General features: G+C 45.3%; 1 pseudogene; it reads right to left on the bottom strand.

The window, feature by feature from the left end:
- The window catches only part of LOC129856747 (collagen alpha-1(XIV) chain-like), a 194571-nt pseudogene that overhangs the window by 122196 nt on the left and 55296 nt on the right, over positions 1–17079 (bottom strand).

The following is a 17079-nucleotide window of genomic DNA, read 5'->3' on the forward strand; positions in this document are numbered from 1 at the left end:
TCCTCAGTAATGGGTTGTGAACGGTCTGAAAGAGAAGGCTTGATGAATATCTATGGGCCTCTGTTTATAATGTCTAGACACCAGTCTATTCCAACATAATGGTCTCTCCCTTGAGACCTGGTTTAGATGTGGCTCTGTTTGGTGATGTTGGCACAGGCTTTATCTAAACCTAAGTTCACCCTGACCTGTGACCCTAACCTCACCCTAACCTGTGACCCTAACCTCACCCTGACCTGTGACCCTAACCTCACCCTGACCTGTGACCCTAACCTCACCCTGACCTGTGACCCTAACCTCACCTTGACCTTTGACCCTAACCTCACCCTGACCTGTGACCCTAACCTCACCCTGACCTGTGACCCTAACCTCACCCTGACCTGTGACCCTAACCTCACCATGGCCTGTTACCCTGGCCCTGACCTCTGACCCTAACCTCACCCTAACCTGTGACACTAACCTCACCCTGGCCTGTGACCCTAACCTCACCCTGGCCTGTGACCCTAACCTCACCCTAACCTGTGACCCTAACCTCACCCTGGCCTGTGACCCTAACCTCACTCTGACCTGTGGCCCTAACCTCACCTTGACCTGTGACCCTAACCTCACCCTGACCTGTGACCCTAACCTCACCCTGACCTGTGACCCTAACCTCACCTTGACCTTTGACCCTAACCTCACTCTGACCTGTGGCCCTAACCTCACCTTGACCTGTGACCCTAACCTCACCCTGACCTGTGAACCCAACCTCACCCTGACCTGTGACCCTAACCTCACTCTAACCCCTTCAACAGCATGCATTGGGTTATATTTCATTTATTCATTATTTCCGTGCGATATTGGCTGAATGCATAACTCTATAATAGGGAGGTGTTGTCATTGGTCTTACCTGTGTGCCGTCAGGACCAATCAGATCCAGAGCTCCCATCGTACTGTACAGGAAGCGGATAATCTTCTGGAAGTTGTCGTCTCCGATGCTCCAAGAGCCGTCCACCAAGAAGACCAGGTCAGCTTTGGCTGCCTTACAGACTGGCGGGAGGGAGGCAGGGACGCAGGGAGGGACGCAGGGAGGGAAGGAGGGAGGCAGGGAGGGAGGCAGGGAGGGAGGCAGGGAGGGAGGGAGGGAGGGAGGGAGGGAGGGAGGGAGGCAGGGAGGGAGGGAGGGAGGGAGGGAGGGAGGGAGGGAGGCATGCAGGGAAGGAGGGAAGGAGGGAGGGAGGGAGGGAGGGAGGCAGGGAGGCAGGGAGGGAGGGAGGGAGGCAGGGAAGGAGGCAGTGATGGAGGGAGGCAGGCAGGGAGGGAGGGGGCAGTGACGGAGGGAGGCAGGCAGGGAGGGAGGGAGGGAGGGAGGCAGGGAGGGAATGAGGCAGGGAAGGAGGCAGGGAGGTAAGGAAGGAGGGAAATGAGATATGGAACTAGGTTAGAGAGGAATTCCAAACACAGAGATAGAAGCCTCAACTCTTCCGTCTCATTACAACAGGCCAGCTGGTGAGCCTCAACTCTTCAGTCTCATTACAACAGGCCAGCTGGTGAGCCTCAACTCTTCATTCTCATTACAACAGGCCAGCTGGTGAGCCTCAACTCTTCAGTCTCATTACAACAGGCCAGCTGGTAAGCCTCAACTCTTCAGTCTCATTACAACAGGCCAGCTGGTGAGCCTCAACTCTTCAGTCTCATTACAACAGGCCAGCTGGTGAGCCTCAACTCTTCAGTCTCATTACAACAGGCCAGCTGGTGAGCCTCAACTCTTCAGTCTCATTACAACAGGCCAGCTGGTAAGCCTCAACTCTTCAGTCTCATTACAACAGGCGAGCTGGTAAGCCTCAACTCTTCAGTCTCATTACAACAGGCCAGCTGGTGAGCCTCAACCCTTAAGTCTCATTACAACAGGCCAGCTGGTAAGCCTCAACTCTTCAGTCTCATTACAACAGGCCAGCTGGTAAGCCTCAACTCTTCAGTCTCATTACAACAGGCCAGCTGGTAAGCCTCAACTCTTCAGTCTCATTACCACAGGCCAGCTGGTGAGCCTCAACTCTTCAGTCTCATTACAACAGGCCAGCTGGTAAGCCTCAACTCTTCAGTCTCATTACAACAGGCCAGCTGGTGAGCCTCAACCCTTAAGTCTCATTACAACAGGCCAGCTGGTAAGCCTCAACTCTTCAGTCTCATTACAACAGGCCAGCTGGTAAGCCTCAACTCTTCAGTCTCATTACAACAGGCCAGCTGGTAAGCCTCAACTCTTCAGTCTCATTACCACAGGCCAGCTGGTGAGCCTCAACTCTTCAGTCTCATTACAACAGGCCAGCTGGTGAGCCTCAACTCTTCAGTCTCATTACAACAGGCCAGCTGGTAAGCCTCAACTCTTCAGTCTCATTACAACAGGCCAGCTGGTAAGCCTCAACTCTTCAGTCTCATTACAACAGGCCAGCTGGTAAGCCTCAACTCTTCAGTCTCATTACAACAGGCCAGCTGGTAAGCCTCAACTCTTCAGTCTCATTACAACAGGCCAGCTGGTAAGCCTCAACTCTTCAGTCTCATTACCACAGGCCAGCTGGTGAGCCTCAACTCTTCAGTCTCATTACAACAGGCCAGCTGGTGAGCCTCAACTCTTCAGTCTCATTACAACAGGCCAGCTGGTAAGCCTCAACTCTTCATTCTCATTACATCAGGCCAGCTGGTAAGCCTCAACTCTTCATTCTCATTACAACAGGCCAGCTGGTAAGCCTCAACTCTTCAGTCTCATTACAACAGGCCAGCTAGTAAGCCTCAACTCTTCAGTCTCATTACAACAGGCCAGCTGGTAAGCCTCAACTCTTCATTCTCATTACAACAGGCCAGCTGGTAAGCCTCAACTCTTCAGTCTCATTACAACAGGCCAGCTGGTAAGCCTCAACTCTTCAGTCTCATTACAACAGGCCAGCTGGTAAGCCTCAACTCTTCAGTCTCATAACAACAGGCCAGCTGGTAAGCCTCAACTCTTCAGTCTCATTACAACAGGCCAGCTGGTGGCGAGTAGGGATGAACTATCTGTCTCCTCCAGAAGCTTTATCTACTTACTACTACACAGAGACAGATAAGATCTTCCTTCGTGCTAATTAAAGGTCCAGAGCAGCCATTTTTATCTCAATATATCTGTCTGAGTGGGGAGAGGAAAACTGAAAACTACACTAGCTATTTTCTGGCAGAGAGGTTTGGAACACTCTTTCTCATTGGTCTATTAACGATGTCACCAGGCAGGCCAAAACTCCATCCCACCAAAACAGACAGCCTGTTCAAACAGCTCTTACACTAAAATGGCTTTATCATCATTTTCACAATTTCACAGTATTATTCCAACCTCATAGTGTGGAAATATATATAACATACTGGAAAATCACATTTTTGACCTCGCTGTGCCTTTAATATTCAGTTAGTGTATTCTCCAGCCATATACAGACTTCAATCAAACTGGGCGCAGATCGGTCTCTCTGTCACGCCCTGACCTTAGAGATCCCTGTTTATTCTCTATGTGTTGGTCAGGGTGTGACTAGGGTGGGTACTCTAGTTTTTGTATATCTATGTTTTCTTTTTCTTTGTTGGCCTAGTATGGTTCCCAATCAGAGGCAGCTGTCTATCGTTGTCTCTGATTGGGTATCATACTTAGGCAGCCCTTTTTCCCACCTTCAGTTGTGGGATCTTGTCTTTGTTTGGTTGCATGTATTTTGCACGACGAAGCTTTTCGTTCGTTGTATTGTTTATTGTTTTTTTTTGCTGGTTCGCATTTTAATGAAATATGATGAACCCAAATCACGCTGCGCCTTGGTCTACCCTTAACGACGGACGTTACACTCTCGGAATGTGAGGAACGGCTAGAGCTGGCCGGTCTCTCAGAATGTGAGGAACGGCTAGAGCTGGCCGGTCTCTCGGAATGTGAGGAACGGCTAGAGCTGGCCGGTCTCTCGGAATGTGAGGAACGGCTAGAGCTGGCCGGTCTCTCAGAATGTGAGGAACGGCTAGAGCTGGCCGCTCTCTCAGACAGTAAGCTGACGCTGATTTAGCCAGTTCTCCAATGCTAGGAAGAAGTATAGCTTGCCGGTCCTTGGCACAAGAAGGACCATAGCTTGCCGGTCCTTGGCACAAGAAGGACCATAGCTTGCCGGTCCTTGGCACAAGAAGGACCACAGCTTGTCGGTCCTTGGCACAAGAAGGACCATAGCTTGCCGGTCCTTGGCACAAGAAGGACCATAGCTTGCCGGTCCTTGGCACAAGAAGGACCACAGCTTGCCGGTCCTTGGCACAAGAAGGACCACAGCTTGCCGGTCCTTGGCACAAGAAGGACCACAGCTTGTCGGTGCCTGGTACAAAGAAGGACCACAGCTTGTCGGTGCCTGGTACAAGAAGGACCACAGCTTGTCGGTGCCTGGCACAAGAAGGACCACAGCTTGTCGGTGCCTGGTACAAGAAGGACCACAGCTTGTCCATGCCTGGTACAAGAAGGACCACAGCTTGTCGGTGCCTGGTACAAAGAAGGACCACAGCTTGTCGGTGCCTGGCACAAGAAGGACCACAGCTTGTCGGTGCCTGGTACAAGAAGGACCACAGCTTGTCCATGCCTGGTACAAGAAGGACCACAGCTTGTCGGTGCCTGGTACAAAGAAGGACCACAGCTTGTCGGTGCCTGGTACAAGAAGGACCACAGCTTGTCGGTGCCTGGTACAAAGAAGGACCACAGCTTGTCCATGCCTGGTACAAGAAGGACCACAGCTTGTCGGTGCCTGGTACAAAGAAGGACCACAGCTTGTCGGTGCCTGGTACAAGAAGGACCACAGCTTGTCGGTGCCTGGTACAAGAAGGACCACAGCTTGTCGGTGCCTGGTACAAAGAAGGTTGAGAAACTCTGTGCTACACTTTTAGAAAAAAGGGTTCCAAAAGGATTCGTTGGCTGTCCCCATTGGAGAACCTTTTTGGTTCCAGGTAGAACCCTTTTTGGTTCCAAATAGAACCCTCTGTGAAAAAGGTTTTACGTTGAACCCAAAATGGTTTTACCTGGAACCAAAAGGGTTTTACCTGGAACCAAAAGGGTTTTACCTGGAACCAAAAGTGTTCTACCTGGAACCAAAAGGGTTTTACCTCAATCCAAAAGGGTTTTACCTGCAACCAAAAGGGTTCTACCTGGAACCAAAAAGGGTTTTACCTGGAACCAAAAGGGTTTTACCTGGAACCAAAAAGGGTTCTTTGGAGACAGCCGAAGAACCCTTTTAGGATCAAAGATATGTGCTTTTTTCTAAGAGTGTAGAGGAATGGCAAGAGAAATGTCTGGCCTGGTTGATCTTTGTTTAAACAAGCCAGAGAGTTAGAATTATAACATTACATTGACTGGTACAAACCTCTAGAGGTGGAACAAATGTGTTAAGTCTGAAGTGCTTAGAATTATAGCAGAGTTCTTAGAATGGTGGGAGAGATCTTAAGGGAAGGTTCTTATGGCAGGGTTCTAATCAAACCGGACAGGAAGTATCGACAGGATGGGAGGAAGGCTTGATACGCAGCCAGGCAGCAGTGCACCATGGGGGGATAGAAGTGTGCAAGGCTCTTTCTCAATTTGTCTTGCATCGATTGAATCGATTCCTCCCACCCTCTATCCTCGCCTCATTCACACAGCGCATTGGAGAAGATCCAAGGTCCCGCCCATCGAACCTTCTCCTCCAATGCGATTGAGAAGAAGTTGAGTACTTTTGACTTCTACTATTATTAGGAGCTAGAGATAATATCCAAAATGCAATATTCAACTAATCCCTGCTGGAAAAAAACGACCTTGAGAACTTTGCTGGGAAGACATTGATAAAAGCTGAAGATGTTTTCGCTCTATTATGGTGCTGTAAAAACCACGTTCTTATTTCTCATTTATTTCAACCTGTGAAGAACTTATACTTATCACAAATCTGATGATTACAGTTCACTTAAAAATGGACCAGGACGTAAACCCCCAGGGGGCTGTCTCCCTATGATATTTGGTAGTGTGTATATGAAGGTCAGTAGAGGAGGGAGGAAGCAAAGCCTCAGCTAATGTAATAAGTAATGCATGCAGATGCTGTGTAAATATGTACAGACTGGAGCAGCTGCTTGTCTGAGCAGCACTGCAAATGTTTGATAAGATCCTGGATACTCCCCAAGAGAGAAGACTTAAAAAGTTGATAAGATACTGGATACTCCCCAAGAAAGAAGACTTAAAAAGTTGATAAGATACTGGATACTCCCCAAGAAAGAAGACTTAAAAAGTTGATAAGATACTGGATACTCCCCAAGAAAGAAGACTTAAAAAGTTGATAAGATACTGGATACTCCCCAAAAAAGAAGACTTAAAAAGTTGATAAGATACTGGATACCTCTCAAGAAAGAAGACTTAAAAAGTTGTATTTATCTCCAAAAACTCTTCCTCAGCTGAATAAATACCACTAAGTACCGGTATTTGTTTGGTGATTGTATAATGTGGTTCATTTGGTATAAAAGTTATATATATTATTTAATCTGTGGTACCTCAGTGTGCTGAAGTAAAGGTGAGCTGTCATCAGAGATGTAGTGTGGGTTTGAGAAAGGTCACACTATGGTGGGGACAGCAGGGGAGTGGTGTGTGTGTGTGTGTGTGTGTGTGTGTGTGTGCGTGCGTGCGTGCGTGCGGACACACAGTGGCAGTTCTTCTCTCTTACCTTCCTTGGCGGGCGGTATGGTCGGCCGGGGGGGTGACGTGGGGGGTGGTGTCGGTGGCTGGGTGGGGGCGGGGACTAGAATACACAGAGAGACAAGCACATAAATCATCACGGTACATCCATCATACCTCTCTATCCACACACACACACACCTACCAGTGTCCACCTACCTCTCCCATGCTGTCCCCAAACAATACCTCTCTTTGGGATAAGCCAGAGAGGTTTTTCTGTGGTGAGTGATAGCAGCAGTAGCAGCAGTAGCAGCAGCAGTGTAACCTCCTTCTGGGGGGAGAGCGACTATCTGTATCCCTGGCAGCGAGTGAGCATCTCCTGTCCCTAAACAGACCAGTTCTCCCCACCTCATTGCCTTGCCAATGGCCTGCATCATTAGCCTACTATTGTTGCTTCTAAGTGACAGTCGTGCTGCAGGGACTGACGACGTGTCCTAAATGACACCCTATCCCCGTTGTAAATGTAGGGAATAGGCTACCATTCGGGATGTACCCTAAAGGGAGGTGAAATGAGTTGTGGCTGGTGCTCAGCCCACAGGCAGAGAACAGCTCTGGGGGGAAGGTTTCGTTTACCAGACAAAAGGAGAGAAAGCCTTGTCTTCACTGAGCTGAGCTGATCTATAGGCCAGTCAGTCGTAAGCCACGACGGCCATTAAAGGTAATGGGATCAAGGCTGGGGGGGGGGGGGGGGGGGGGGCGGTTGCATGGCCTGGAGGAACACTGGAATGATGGGTTCTATGGTTTCCCACTGCTTTCAGCCTCACATCATTGACTCTTCCGTTTCAATGTGTAACATACAGTATGCCATGCCATCTTCCTTTCTACTGCATATAAATCCCATCCCATGTTCATAGCTGCTAATTCTGTTCTACTCCCATAAGAGAGATGCTGAGTGACGTTGACACATACGTGTTGTGTCCATGATGAGAGTGTAGAGGTCAGTTGGTACATACGTGTTGTGTCCATGATGAGAGTGTAGAGGTCAGTTGGTACATACGTGTTGTATCCATGATGAGAGTGTAGAGGTCAGTTGGTACATACGTGTTGTGTCCATGATGAGAGTGTAGAGGTCAGTTGGTACATACGTGTTGTGTCCATGATGAGAGTGTAGAGGTCAGTTGGTACATACGTGTTGTATCCATGATGAGAGTGTTGAGGTCAGTTGGTACATACGTGTTGTGTCCATGATGAGAGTGTTGAGGTCAGTTGGTACATACGTGTTGTGTCCATGATGAGAGTGTAGAGGTCAGTTGGTACATACGTGTTGTATCCATGATGAGAGTGTAGAGGTCAGTTGGTACATACGTGTTGTGTCCATGATGAGAGTGTTGAGGTCAGTTGGTACATACGTGTTGTATCCATGATGAGAGTGTTGAGGTCAGTTGGTACATACGTGTTGTATCCATGATGAGAGTGTTGAGGACAGTTGGTACATATGTGTTGTGTCCATGATGAGAGTGTTGAGGTCAGTTGGTACATACGTGTTGTATCCATGATGGGAGTGTAGAGGTCAGTTGGTACATACATGTTGTGTCCATGATGAGAGTGTTAAGGTCAGTTGGTACATACATGTTGTGTCCATGATGAGAGTGTTGAGGTCAGTTGGTACATACGTGTTGTATCCATGATGGGAGTGTAGAGGTCAGTTGGTACATACATGTTGTGTCCATGATGAGAGTGTTAAGGTCAGTTGGTACATACGTGTTGTATCCATGATGAGAGTGTTGAGGTCAGTTGGTACATACGTGTTGTATCCATGATGAGAGTGTAGAGGTCAGTTGGTACATACGTGTTGTATCCATGATGAGAGTGTTGAGGTCAGTTGGTACATACGTGTTGTATCCATGATGAGAGTGTAGAGGTCAGTTGGTACATACGTGTTGTGTCCATGATGAGAGTGTAGAGGTCAGTTGGTACATACGTGTTGTGTCCATGATGAGAGTGTTGAGGTCAGTTGGTACATACGTGTTGTATCCATGATGAGAGTGTAGAGGACAGTTGGTACATACGTGTTGTATCCATGATGAGAGTGTTGAGGACAGTTGGTACATACGTGTAGTATCCATGATGAGAGTGTAGAGGTCAGTTGGTACATACGTGTTGTAGTGATGGTGGTGACGGCGGGCCCCTCCATGTCCTGTAGCTGGGTGGAAACACTGATCTTATACTGGCTGTTAGGGGTCAGATCATAGAAACACTGTCGAGACGCAGAGCCTCCAACCCTCACTTCCTGTTTCTGGCCATCTGGAGAGACAACAACAATCACCAATCAACAACAACAATCAGAGATGCAACATACTGTTGAATACAAATATGAAGAGAATTTATAGAGCACAACATGGTCCTTCCAGACTGATTCCTTAGTCTACATGTCAGAGAGGCATGTCTCTTCTTTTAATACATTTCTATCTGGACGTACCACAACCTACTGAACACAACCCTGGTGACACCTGGTTACAAAACGAAACAGAGTTCTATGGAAGAACAGTCTTCTATGAAAGAACAAGTTCTATGGAAGAACAGAGTTCTCTGGTAGAACAGCGTTCTATGGTAGAACAGCGTTCTATGGAAGAACAGCGTTCTATGGAAGAACAGAGTTCTCTGGTAGAACAGAGTTCTCTGGTAGAACAGCGTTCTATGGAAGAACAGAGTTCTATGGAAGAACAGAGTTCTCTGGTAGAACAGAGTTCTCTGGTAGAACAGCGTTCTATGGTAGAACAGCGTTCTATGGAAGAACAGCGTTCTATGGAAGAACAGAGTTCTCTGGTAGAACAGAGTTCTATGGAAGAACAGCGTTCTATGGAAGAACAGCGTTCTATGGAAGAACAGAGTTCTATGGAAGAACATAGTTCTATGGAAGAACAGAGTTCTCTGGTAGAACAGTGTGGACCTCTAATGTTAGCATCTTTGAAGCCAAAGACAGAGTGAACTGGCACACACGAGATTAATGGTGTCCATTCATCAACTTCATTATTGCAATTATTTTCCAAAGGTGTCTTCTTGCCATTATAAATGAAATCGAGACTCTGCCACATCGGATGAAACCTCTTTTTGAAAAAACGTTTTCAGCAGCTGAAACGTCTTGAAGCATCCAGTTGAGGCAAACACACACACACACACACACACACACACACACACACACACACACACACACACACACACACACACACACACACACACACACACACACACACACACACACACACACACACACACACAATTCCTGTGTATTTAACATGATCTGTGGCTCCTGCAGTCAGATATCCTGGGCCACTGATCTGTACGTTACCCAGTCAGTCAGAATCAGAACAGAGGACAATAGAACTAAAGAACCTGGAACTCAGCCTTCTAGATGTTCTCTAGCTGCTCCTGCATTCTACATTCTAATTCCTCAAATCTCTCCTTCCAGGGATTTCCTTCCTTCCTGTCTGTCTGTCTGTCTGGCAGGGATAAAGGGGGGAGAAAGAGAAAGAGAGAGAAAGGAAGAGAGAGACAGAGAGACAGAGAGAGAGAGAGACAGAGAGAGACAGAGAGAGACAGAGAGAGACAGAGAGAGAGAGAGACAGAGAGACAGAGAGAGAGACAGAGAGAGAGACAGAGAGACAGAGAGACAGAGAGACAGAGGGGGACAGAGGGGGACAGAGAGACAGAGAGACAGAGAGACAGAGGGGGACAGAGGGGGACAGAGAGGGACAGAGAGACAGAGAGACCGAGAGAGAGAGAGACAGAGAGACAGAGAGACAGAGAGAGAGACAGAGGGGGACAGAGAGACAGAGAGACAGAGGGGGACAGAGGGGGACAGAGAGACAGAGAGACAGAGAGACAGAGAGACAGAGGGGACAGAGGGGGACAGAGAGACAGAGAGACAGAGAGACATATTGACAGAGAGACAGAGAGTCAGAGGGGGACAGAGGGGGACAGAGAGACAGAGAGACAGAGAGACAGAGAGACAGAGAGACAGAGGGGGACAGAGAGAGAAAGGAAGAACTGAGGATTTGGTGGATTTGAAGATAAGCTCCTGTGTGATGTTTGGGGGGATGGAAATGGGCAATAAAAGAGAAAATAGAGAACGTACTTAAAGCTTGATGCTAAGAAGTGGCATAGCAACACTGTCAGAGGACGGGAGGAACACAACTACTCTAAGAAGTGGCATAGCAACACTGTCAGAGCACGGGAGGAACACAACTACTCTAAGATGTGACATAGCAACACTGTCAGAGCACGGGAGGAACAACTACTCTAAGAAGTGGCATAGCGACACTGTCAGAGGACAGGAAGTACACAACTACTCTTTATGTCCATGATAAGACCCTATGGCATTTAATGTCTACATAACGGTTTCATCCTCTTCCTATGTCCAAGTCTAGGTGAAAGACATGTGCATTCAGCTATAACATGAAGGAGAAGGCCTAGTCAACAACACATGGACATTCAGCTATAACATGAAGGACAAGGCCTAGTCAAAACACATGGACATTCAGCTATAACATGAAGGACAAGGCCTAGTCAAAACACATGGACATTCAGCTATAACATGAAGGAGAAGGCCTAGTCAAAACACATGGACATTCAGCTATAACATGAAGGAGAAGGCCTAGTCAAAACACATGGACATTCAGCTATAACATGAAGGAGAAGGCCTAGTCAACAACACATGGACATTCAGCTATAACATGAAGGACAAGGCCTAGTCAAAACACATGGACATTCAGCTATAACATGAAGGAGAAGGCCTAGTCAAAACACATGGACATTCAGCTATAACATGAAGGACAAGGCCTAGTCAAAACACATGGACATTCAGCTATAACATGTCAGAGAAGGCCTAGTCAAAACACATGGACATTCAGCTATAACATGAAGGACAAGGCCTAGTCAAAACACATGGACATTCAGCTATAACATGTCAGAGAAGGCCTAGTCAAAACACATGGACATTCAGCTATAACATGAAGGAGAAGGCCTAGTCAAAACACATGGACATTCAGCTATAACATGAAGGAGAAGGCCTAGTCAAAACACATGGACATTCAGCTATAACATGTCAGAGAAGGCCTAGTCAAAAACACATGGACATTCAGCTATAACATGAAGGACAAGGCCTAGTCAAAAACACATGGACATTCAGCTATAACATGAAGGACAAGGCCTAGTCAAAACACATGGACATTCAGCTATAACATGAAGGACAAGGCCTAATCAACAACACATGGACATTCAGCTATAACATGAAGGAGAAGGCCTAGTCAAAACACATGGACATTCAGCTATAACATGAAGGACAAGGCCTAGTCAACAACACATGGACATTCAGCTATAACATGAAGGACAAGGCCTAGTCAAAACACATGGACATTCAGCTATAACATGAAGGAGAAGGCCTAGTCAAAACACATGGACATTCAGCTATAACATGAAGGAGAAGGCCTAGTCAAAACACATGGACATTCAGCTATAACATGAAGGAGAAGGCCTAGTCAACAACACATGGACATTCAGCTATAACATGAAGGAGAAGGCCTAGTCAAAACACATGGACATTCAGCTATAACATGAAGGCGAAGGCCTAGTCAAAACACATGGACATTCAGCTATAACATGAAGGAGAAGGCCTAGTCAACAACACATGGACATTCAGCTATAACATGAAGGAGAAGGCCTAGTCAAAACACATGGACATTCAGCTATAACATGAAGGAGAAGGCCTAGTCAACAACACATGGACATTCAGCTATAACATGAAGGAGAAGGCCTAGTCAAAACACATGGACATTCAGCTATAACATGAAGGAGAAGGCCTAGTCAAAACACATGGACATTCAGCTATAACATGAAGGACAAGGCCTAGTCAAAACACATGGACATTCAGCTATAACATGAAGGAGAAGGCCTAGTCAAAACACATGGACATTCAGCTATAACATGAAGGAGAAGGCCTAGTCAAAACACATGGACATTCAGCTATAACATGAAGGAGAAGGCCTAGTCAACAACACATGGACATTCAGCTATAACATGAAGGAGAAGGCCTAGTCAAAACACATGGACATTCAGCTATAACATGAAGGCGAAGGCCTAGTCAAAACACATGGACATTCAGCTATAACATGAAGGAGAAGGCCTAGTCAACAACACATGGACATTCAGCTATAACATGAAGGAGAAGGCCTAGTCAAAACACATGGACATTCAGCTATAACATGAAGGACAAGGCCTAGTCAACAACACATGGACATTCAGCTATAACATGAAGGAGAAGGCCTAGTCAAAACACATGGACATTCAGCTATAACATGAAGGAGAAGGCCTAGTCAACAACACATGGACATTCAGCTATAACATGAAGGAGAAGGCCTAGTCAACAACACATGGACATTCAGCTATAACATGAAGGAGAAGGCCTAGTCAAAACACATGGACATTCAGCTATAACATGTCAGAGAAGGCCTAGTCAAAAACACATGGACATTCATCTATAACATGAAGGACAAGGCCTAGTCAAAAACACATGGACATTCAGCTATAACATGAAGGACAAGGCCTAGTCAAAACACATGGACATTCAGCTATAACATGAAGGACAAGGCCTAGTCAAAACACATGGACATTCAGCTATAACATGAAGGAGAAGGCCTAGTCAAAACACATGGACATTCAGCTATAACATGAAGGACAAGGCCTAGTCAAAACACATGGACATTCAGCTATAACATGTCAGAGAAGGCCTAGTCAAAACACATGGACATTCAGCTATAACATGAAGGAGAAGGCCTAGTCAAAACACATGGACATTCAGCTATAACATGAAGGAGAAGGCCTAGTCAAAACACATGGACATTCAGCTATAACATGTCAGAGAAGGCCTAGTCAAAAACACATGGACATTCAGCTATAACATGAAGGACAAGGCCTAGTCAAAAACACATGGACATTCAGCTATAACATGAAGGACAAGGCCTAGTCAAAACACATGGACATTCAGCTATAACATGAAGGACAAGGCCTAATCAACAACACATGGACATTCAGCTATAACATGAAGGAGAAGGCCTAGTCAAAACACATGGACATTCAGCTATAACATGAAGGACAAGGCCTAGTCAACAACACATGGACATTCAGCTATAACATGAAGGACAAGGCCTAGTCAAAACACATGGACATTCAGCTATAACATGAAGGAGAAGGCCTAGTCAAAACACATGGACATTCAGCTATAACATGAAGGAGAAGGCCTAGTCAAAACACATGGACATTCAGCTATAACATGAAGGAGAAGGCCTAGTCAACAACACATGGACATTCAGCTATAACATGAAGGAGAAGGCCTAGTCAAAACACATGGACATTCAGCTATAACATGAAGGCGAAGGCCTAGTCAAAACACATGGACATTCAGCTATAACATGAAGGAGAAGGCCTAGTCAACAACACATGGACATTCAGCTATAACATGAAGGAGAAGGCCTAGTCAAAACACATGGACATTCAGCTATAACATGAAGGAGAAGGCCTAGTCAACAACACATGGACATTCAGCTATAACATGAAGGAGAAGGCCTAGTCAAAACACATGGACATTCAGCTATAACATGAAGGAGAAGGCCTAGTCAAAACACATGGACATTCAGCTATAACATGAAGGACAAGGCCTAGTCAAAACACATGGACATTCAGCTATAACATGAAGGAGAAGGCCTAGTCAAAACACATGGACATTCAGCTATAACATGAAGGAGAAGGCCTAGTCAAAACACATGGACATTCAGCTATAACATGAAGGAGAAGGCCTAGTCAACAACACATGGACATTCAGCTATAACATGAAGGAGAAGGCCTAGTCAAAACACATGGACATTCAGCTATAACATGAAGGCGAAGGCCTAGTCAAAACACATGGACATTCAGCTATAACATGAAGGAGAAGGCCTAGTCAACAACACATGGACATTCAGCTATAACATGAAGGAGAAGGCCTAGTCAAAACACATGGACATTCAGCTATAACATGAAGGACAAGGCCTAGTCAACAACACATGGACATTCAGCTATAACATGAAGGAGAAGGCCTAGTCAAAACACATGGACATTCAGCTATAACATGAAGGAGAAGGCCTAGTCAACAACACATGGACATTCAGCTATAACATGAAGGAGAAGGCCTAGTCAACAACACATGGACATTCAGCTATAACATGAAGGAGAAGGCCTAGTCAAAACACATGGACATTCAGCTATAACATGAAGGAGAAGGCCTAGTCAAAACACATGGACATTCAGCTATAACATGAAGGACAAGGCCTAGTCAAAAACACATGGACATTCAGCTATAACATGAAGGACAAGGCCTAGTCAAAACACATGGACATTCAGCTATAACATGAAGGACAAGGCCTAGTCAACAACACATGGACATTCAGCTATAACATGTCAGAGAAGGCCTAGTCAAAACACATGGACATTCAGCTATAACATGAAGGAGAAGGCCTAGTCAACAACACATGGACATTCAGCTATAACATGAAGGAGAAGGCCTAGTCAAAACACATGGACATTCAGCTATAACATGAAGGACAAGGCCTAGTCAAAACACATGGACATTCAGCTATAACATGAAGGAGAAGGCCTAGTCAACAACACATGGAGTTGGTAAAAGAGAAGTGTTACTCACTGAGCAGAGACTCGATGACCACCCTGTAGAGGTCAGCCTGACGATGGGGCTGCCACTGGACACACATACTGGACATCATTACCTGGTAGGTGTTCAGGTTGGTCACGCCCAGGTACACTGAGGAGAGAGAGAGAGAGAGAGAGAGAGAGAGAGAGAGAGAGAGAGAGAGAGAGAGAGAGAGAGAGAGAGAGAGAGAGAGAGAGAGAGAGAGAGAGAGAGAGAGAGAGAGAGAGAGAGATTTTATAAACACAATCACGATGACAGAAGAACATCACCATCACATCACTATCACCATTACCATAACACGATCACAATCACAATCAAATGACTATCACATCACAATCACAATCACATCAAATAACTATGACTTCAAATCACTATCACATCAAATCACTATCAAATCAAATCACATCAAATAACTATCACATCAAATCACTATCAAATCACAATCACATCAAATCACTATCACATCAAATCACTATCAAATCACAATCACATCAAATCACTATCACATCAAATAACTATCACATCAAATCACATCAAATCACAATCACATCAAATAACTATCACGTCAAATCACAATCACATCAAATCACAATCACATCAAATCACTATCACATCAAATCACAATCAAATCAAATAACTATCAGATCAAATCACTATCACGATCACAGTCATGACCCCACCACATCACTATCTACAGTAACATCACGAAGGAACTGAAGCCAACAGCTGATGGAGAATTGCAATCTGTCAACCTAGCTGATGATATTGACAGATAAAGACCAGGAAGCTGATGGTATTGATAACGTGTCATAATGAAACACAATCGACCCAGCTGTGTTGGCGTGTGTGTCTTTACGGAATTCATTTCATCACTCAAATAAACATATTCTGATTTATGGGAAGAATCCATATGAACTAACGTCCAACTCCTGAGTCCGATCCAACTCCCGTTTGTTATCAAAGAAAAGAAAGGCTATTCATCTTAGTGATTAAATGGTATATGACGTTTTGATAGAGAGCAATAAGTTAAAATCTATTCCCCAATCTTTATGAAAGCTATTAGGAACCGTAAAACAGTTTAAAGAGTGTAAACAGTCTCGAGCAACTTCTCTATTCCGTACAACAACAAACATGTTTTTGAAAAACAAAAAAGCTGCAACAACAAACTCATATTTTTAAAATTATTATTCATAGTTTCATTTTAGAGGAGCAGAAGTTGTTTCCATCTGATAAATACGATACAGTTTTCAACCAAATGTCAATGAATCACACAGCTAAACGATCTGACACAGTAACATATGAATTTCTAGAACAGAACGACAACATGTAACACCCATAAAATCAAAGAGCAATGACACAGCTGTCAGATTAAGACACATCCCGTACACATCGTATTCACATTCTACAACTACTATATCTATACAGTTTGTTACCCGTACACATTATATTCACATTCTACAACTACTATATCTATACAGTTTGTTACCCGTACACATCGTATTCACATTCTACAACTACTATATCTATACAGTTTGTTACCCGTACACATCGTATTCACATTCTACAACTACTATATCTATACAGTTTGTTACCCGTACACATCGTATTCACATTCTACAACTACTATATCTATACAGTTTGTTACCCGTGCACATCATATTCACATTCTACAACTACTATATCTATACAGTTTGTTACCCGTGCACATCGT

This window comes from Salvelinus fontinalis, chromosome 6 (assembly GCF_029448725.1).
Source record: "Salvelinus fontinalis isolate EN_2023a chromosome 6, ASM2944872v1, whole genome shotgun sequence".
In the NCBI taxonomy this organism is placed as follows: domain Eukaryota; kingdom Metazoa; phylum Chordata; class Actinopteri; order Salmoniformes; family Salmonidae; genus Salvelinus; species Salvelinus fontinalis.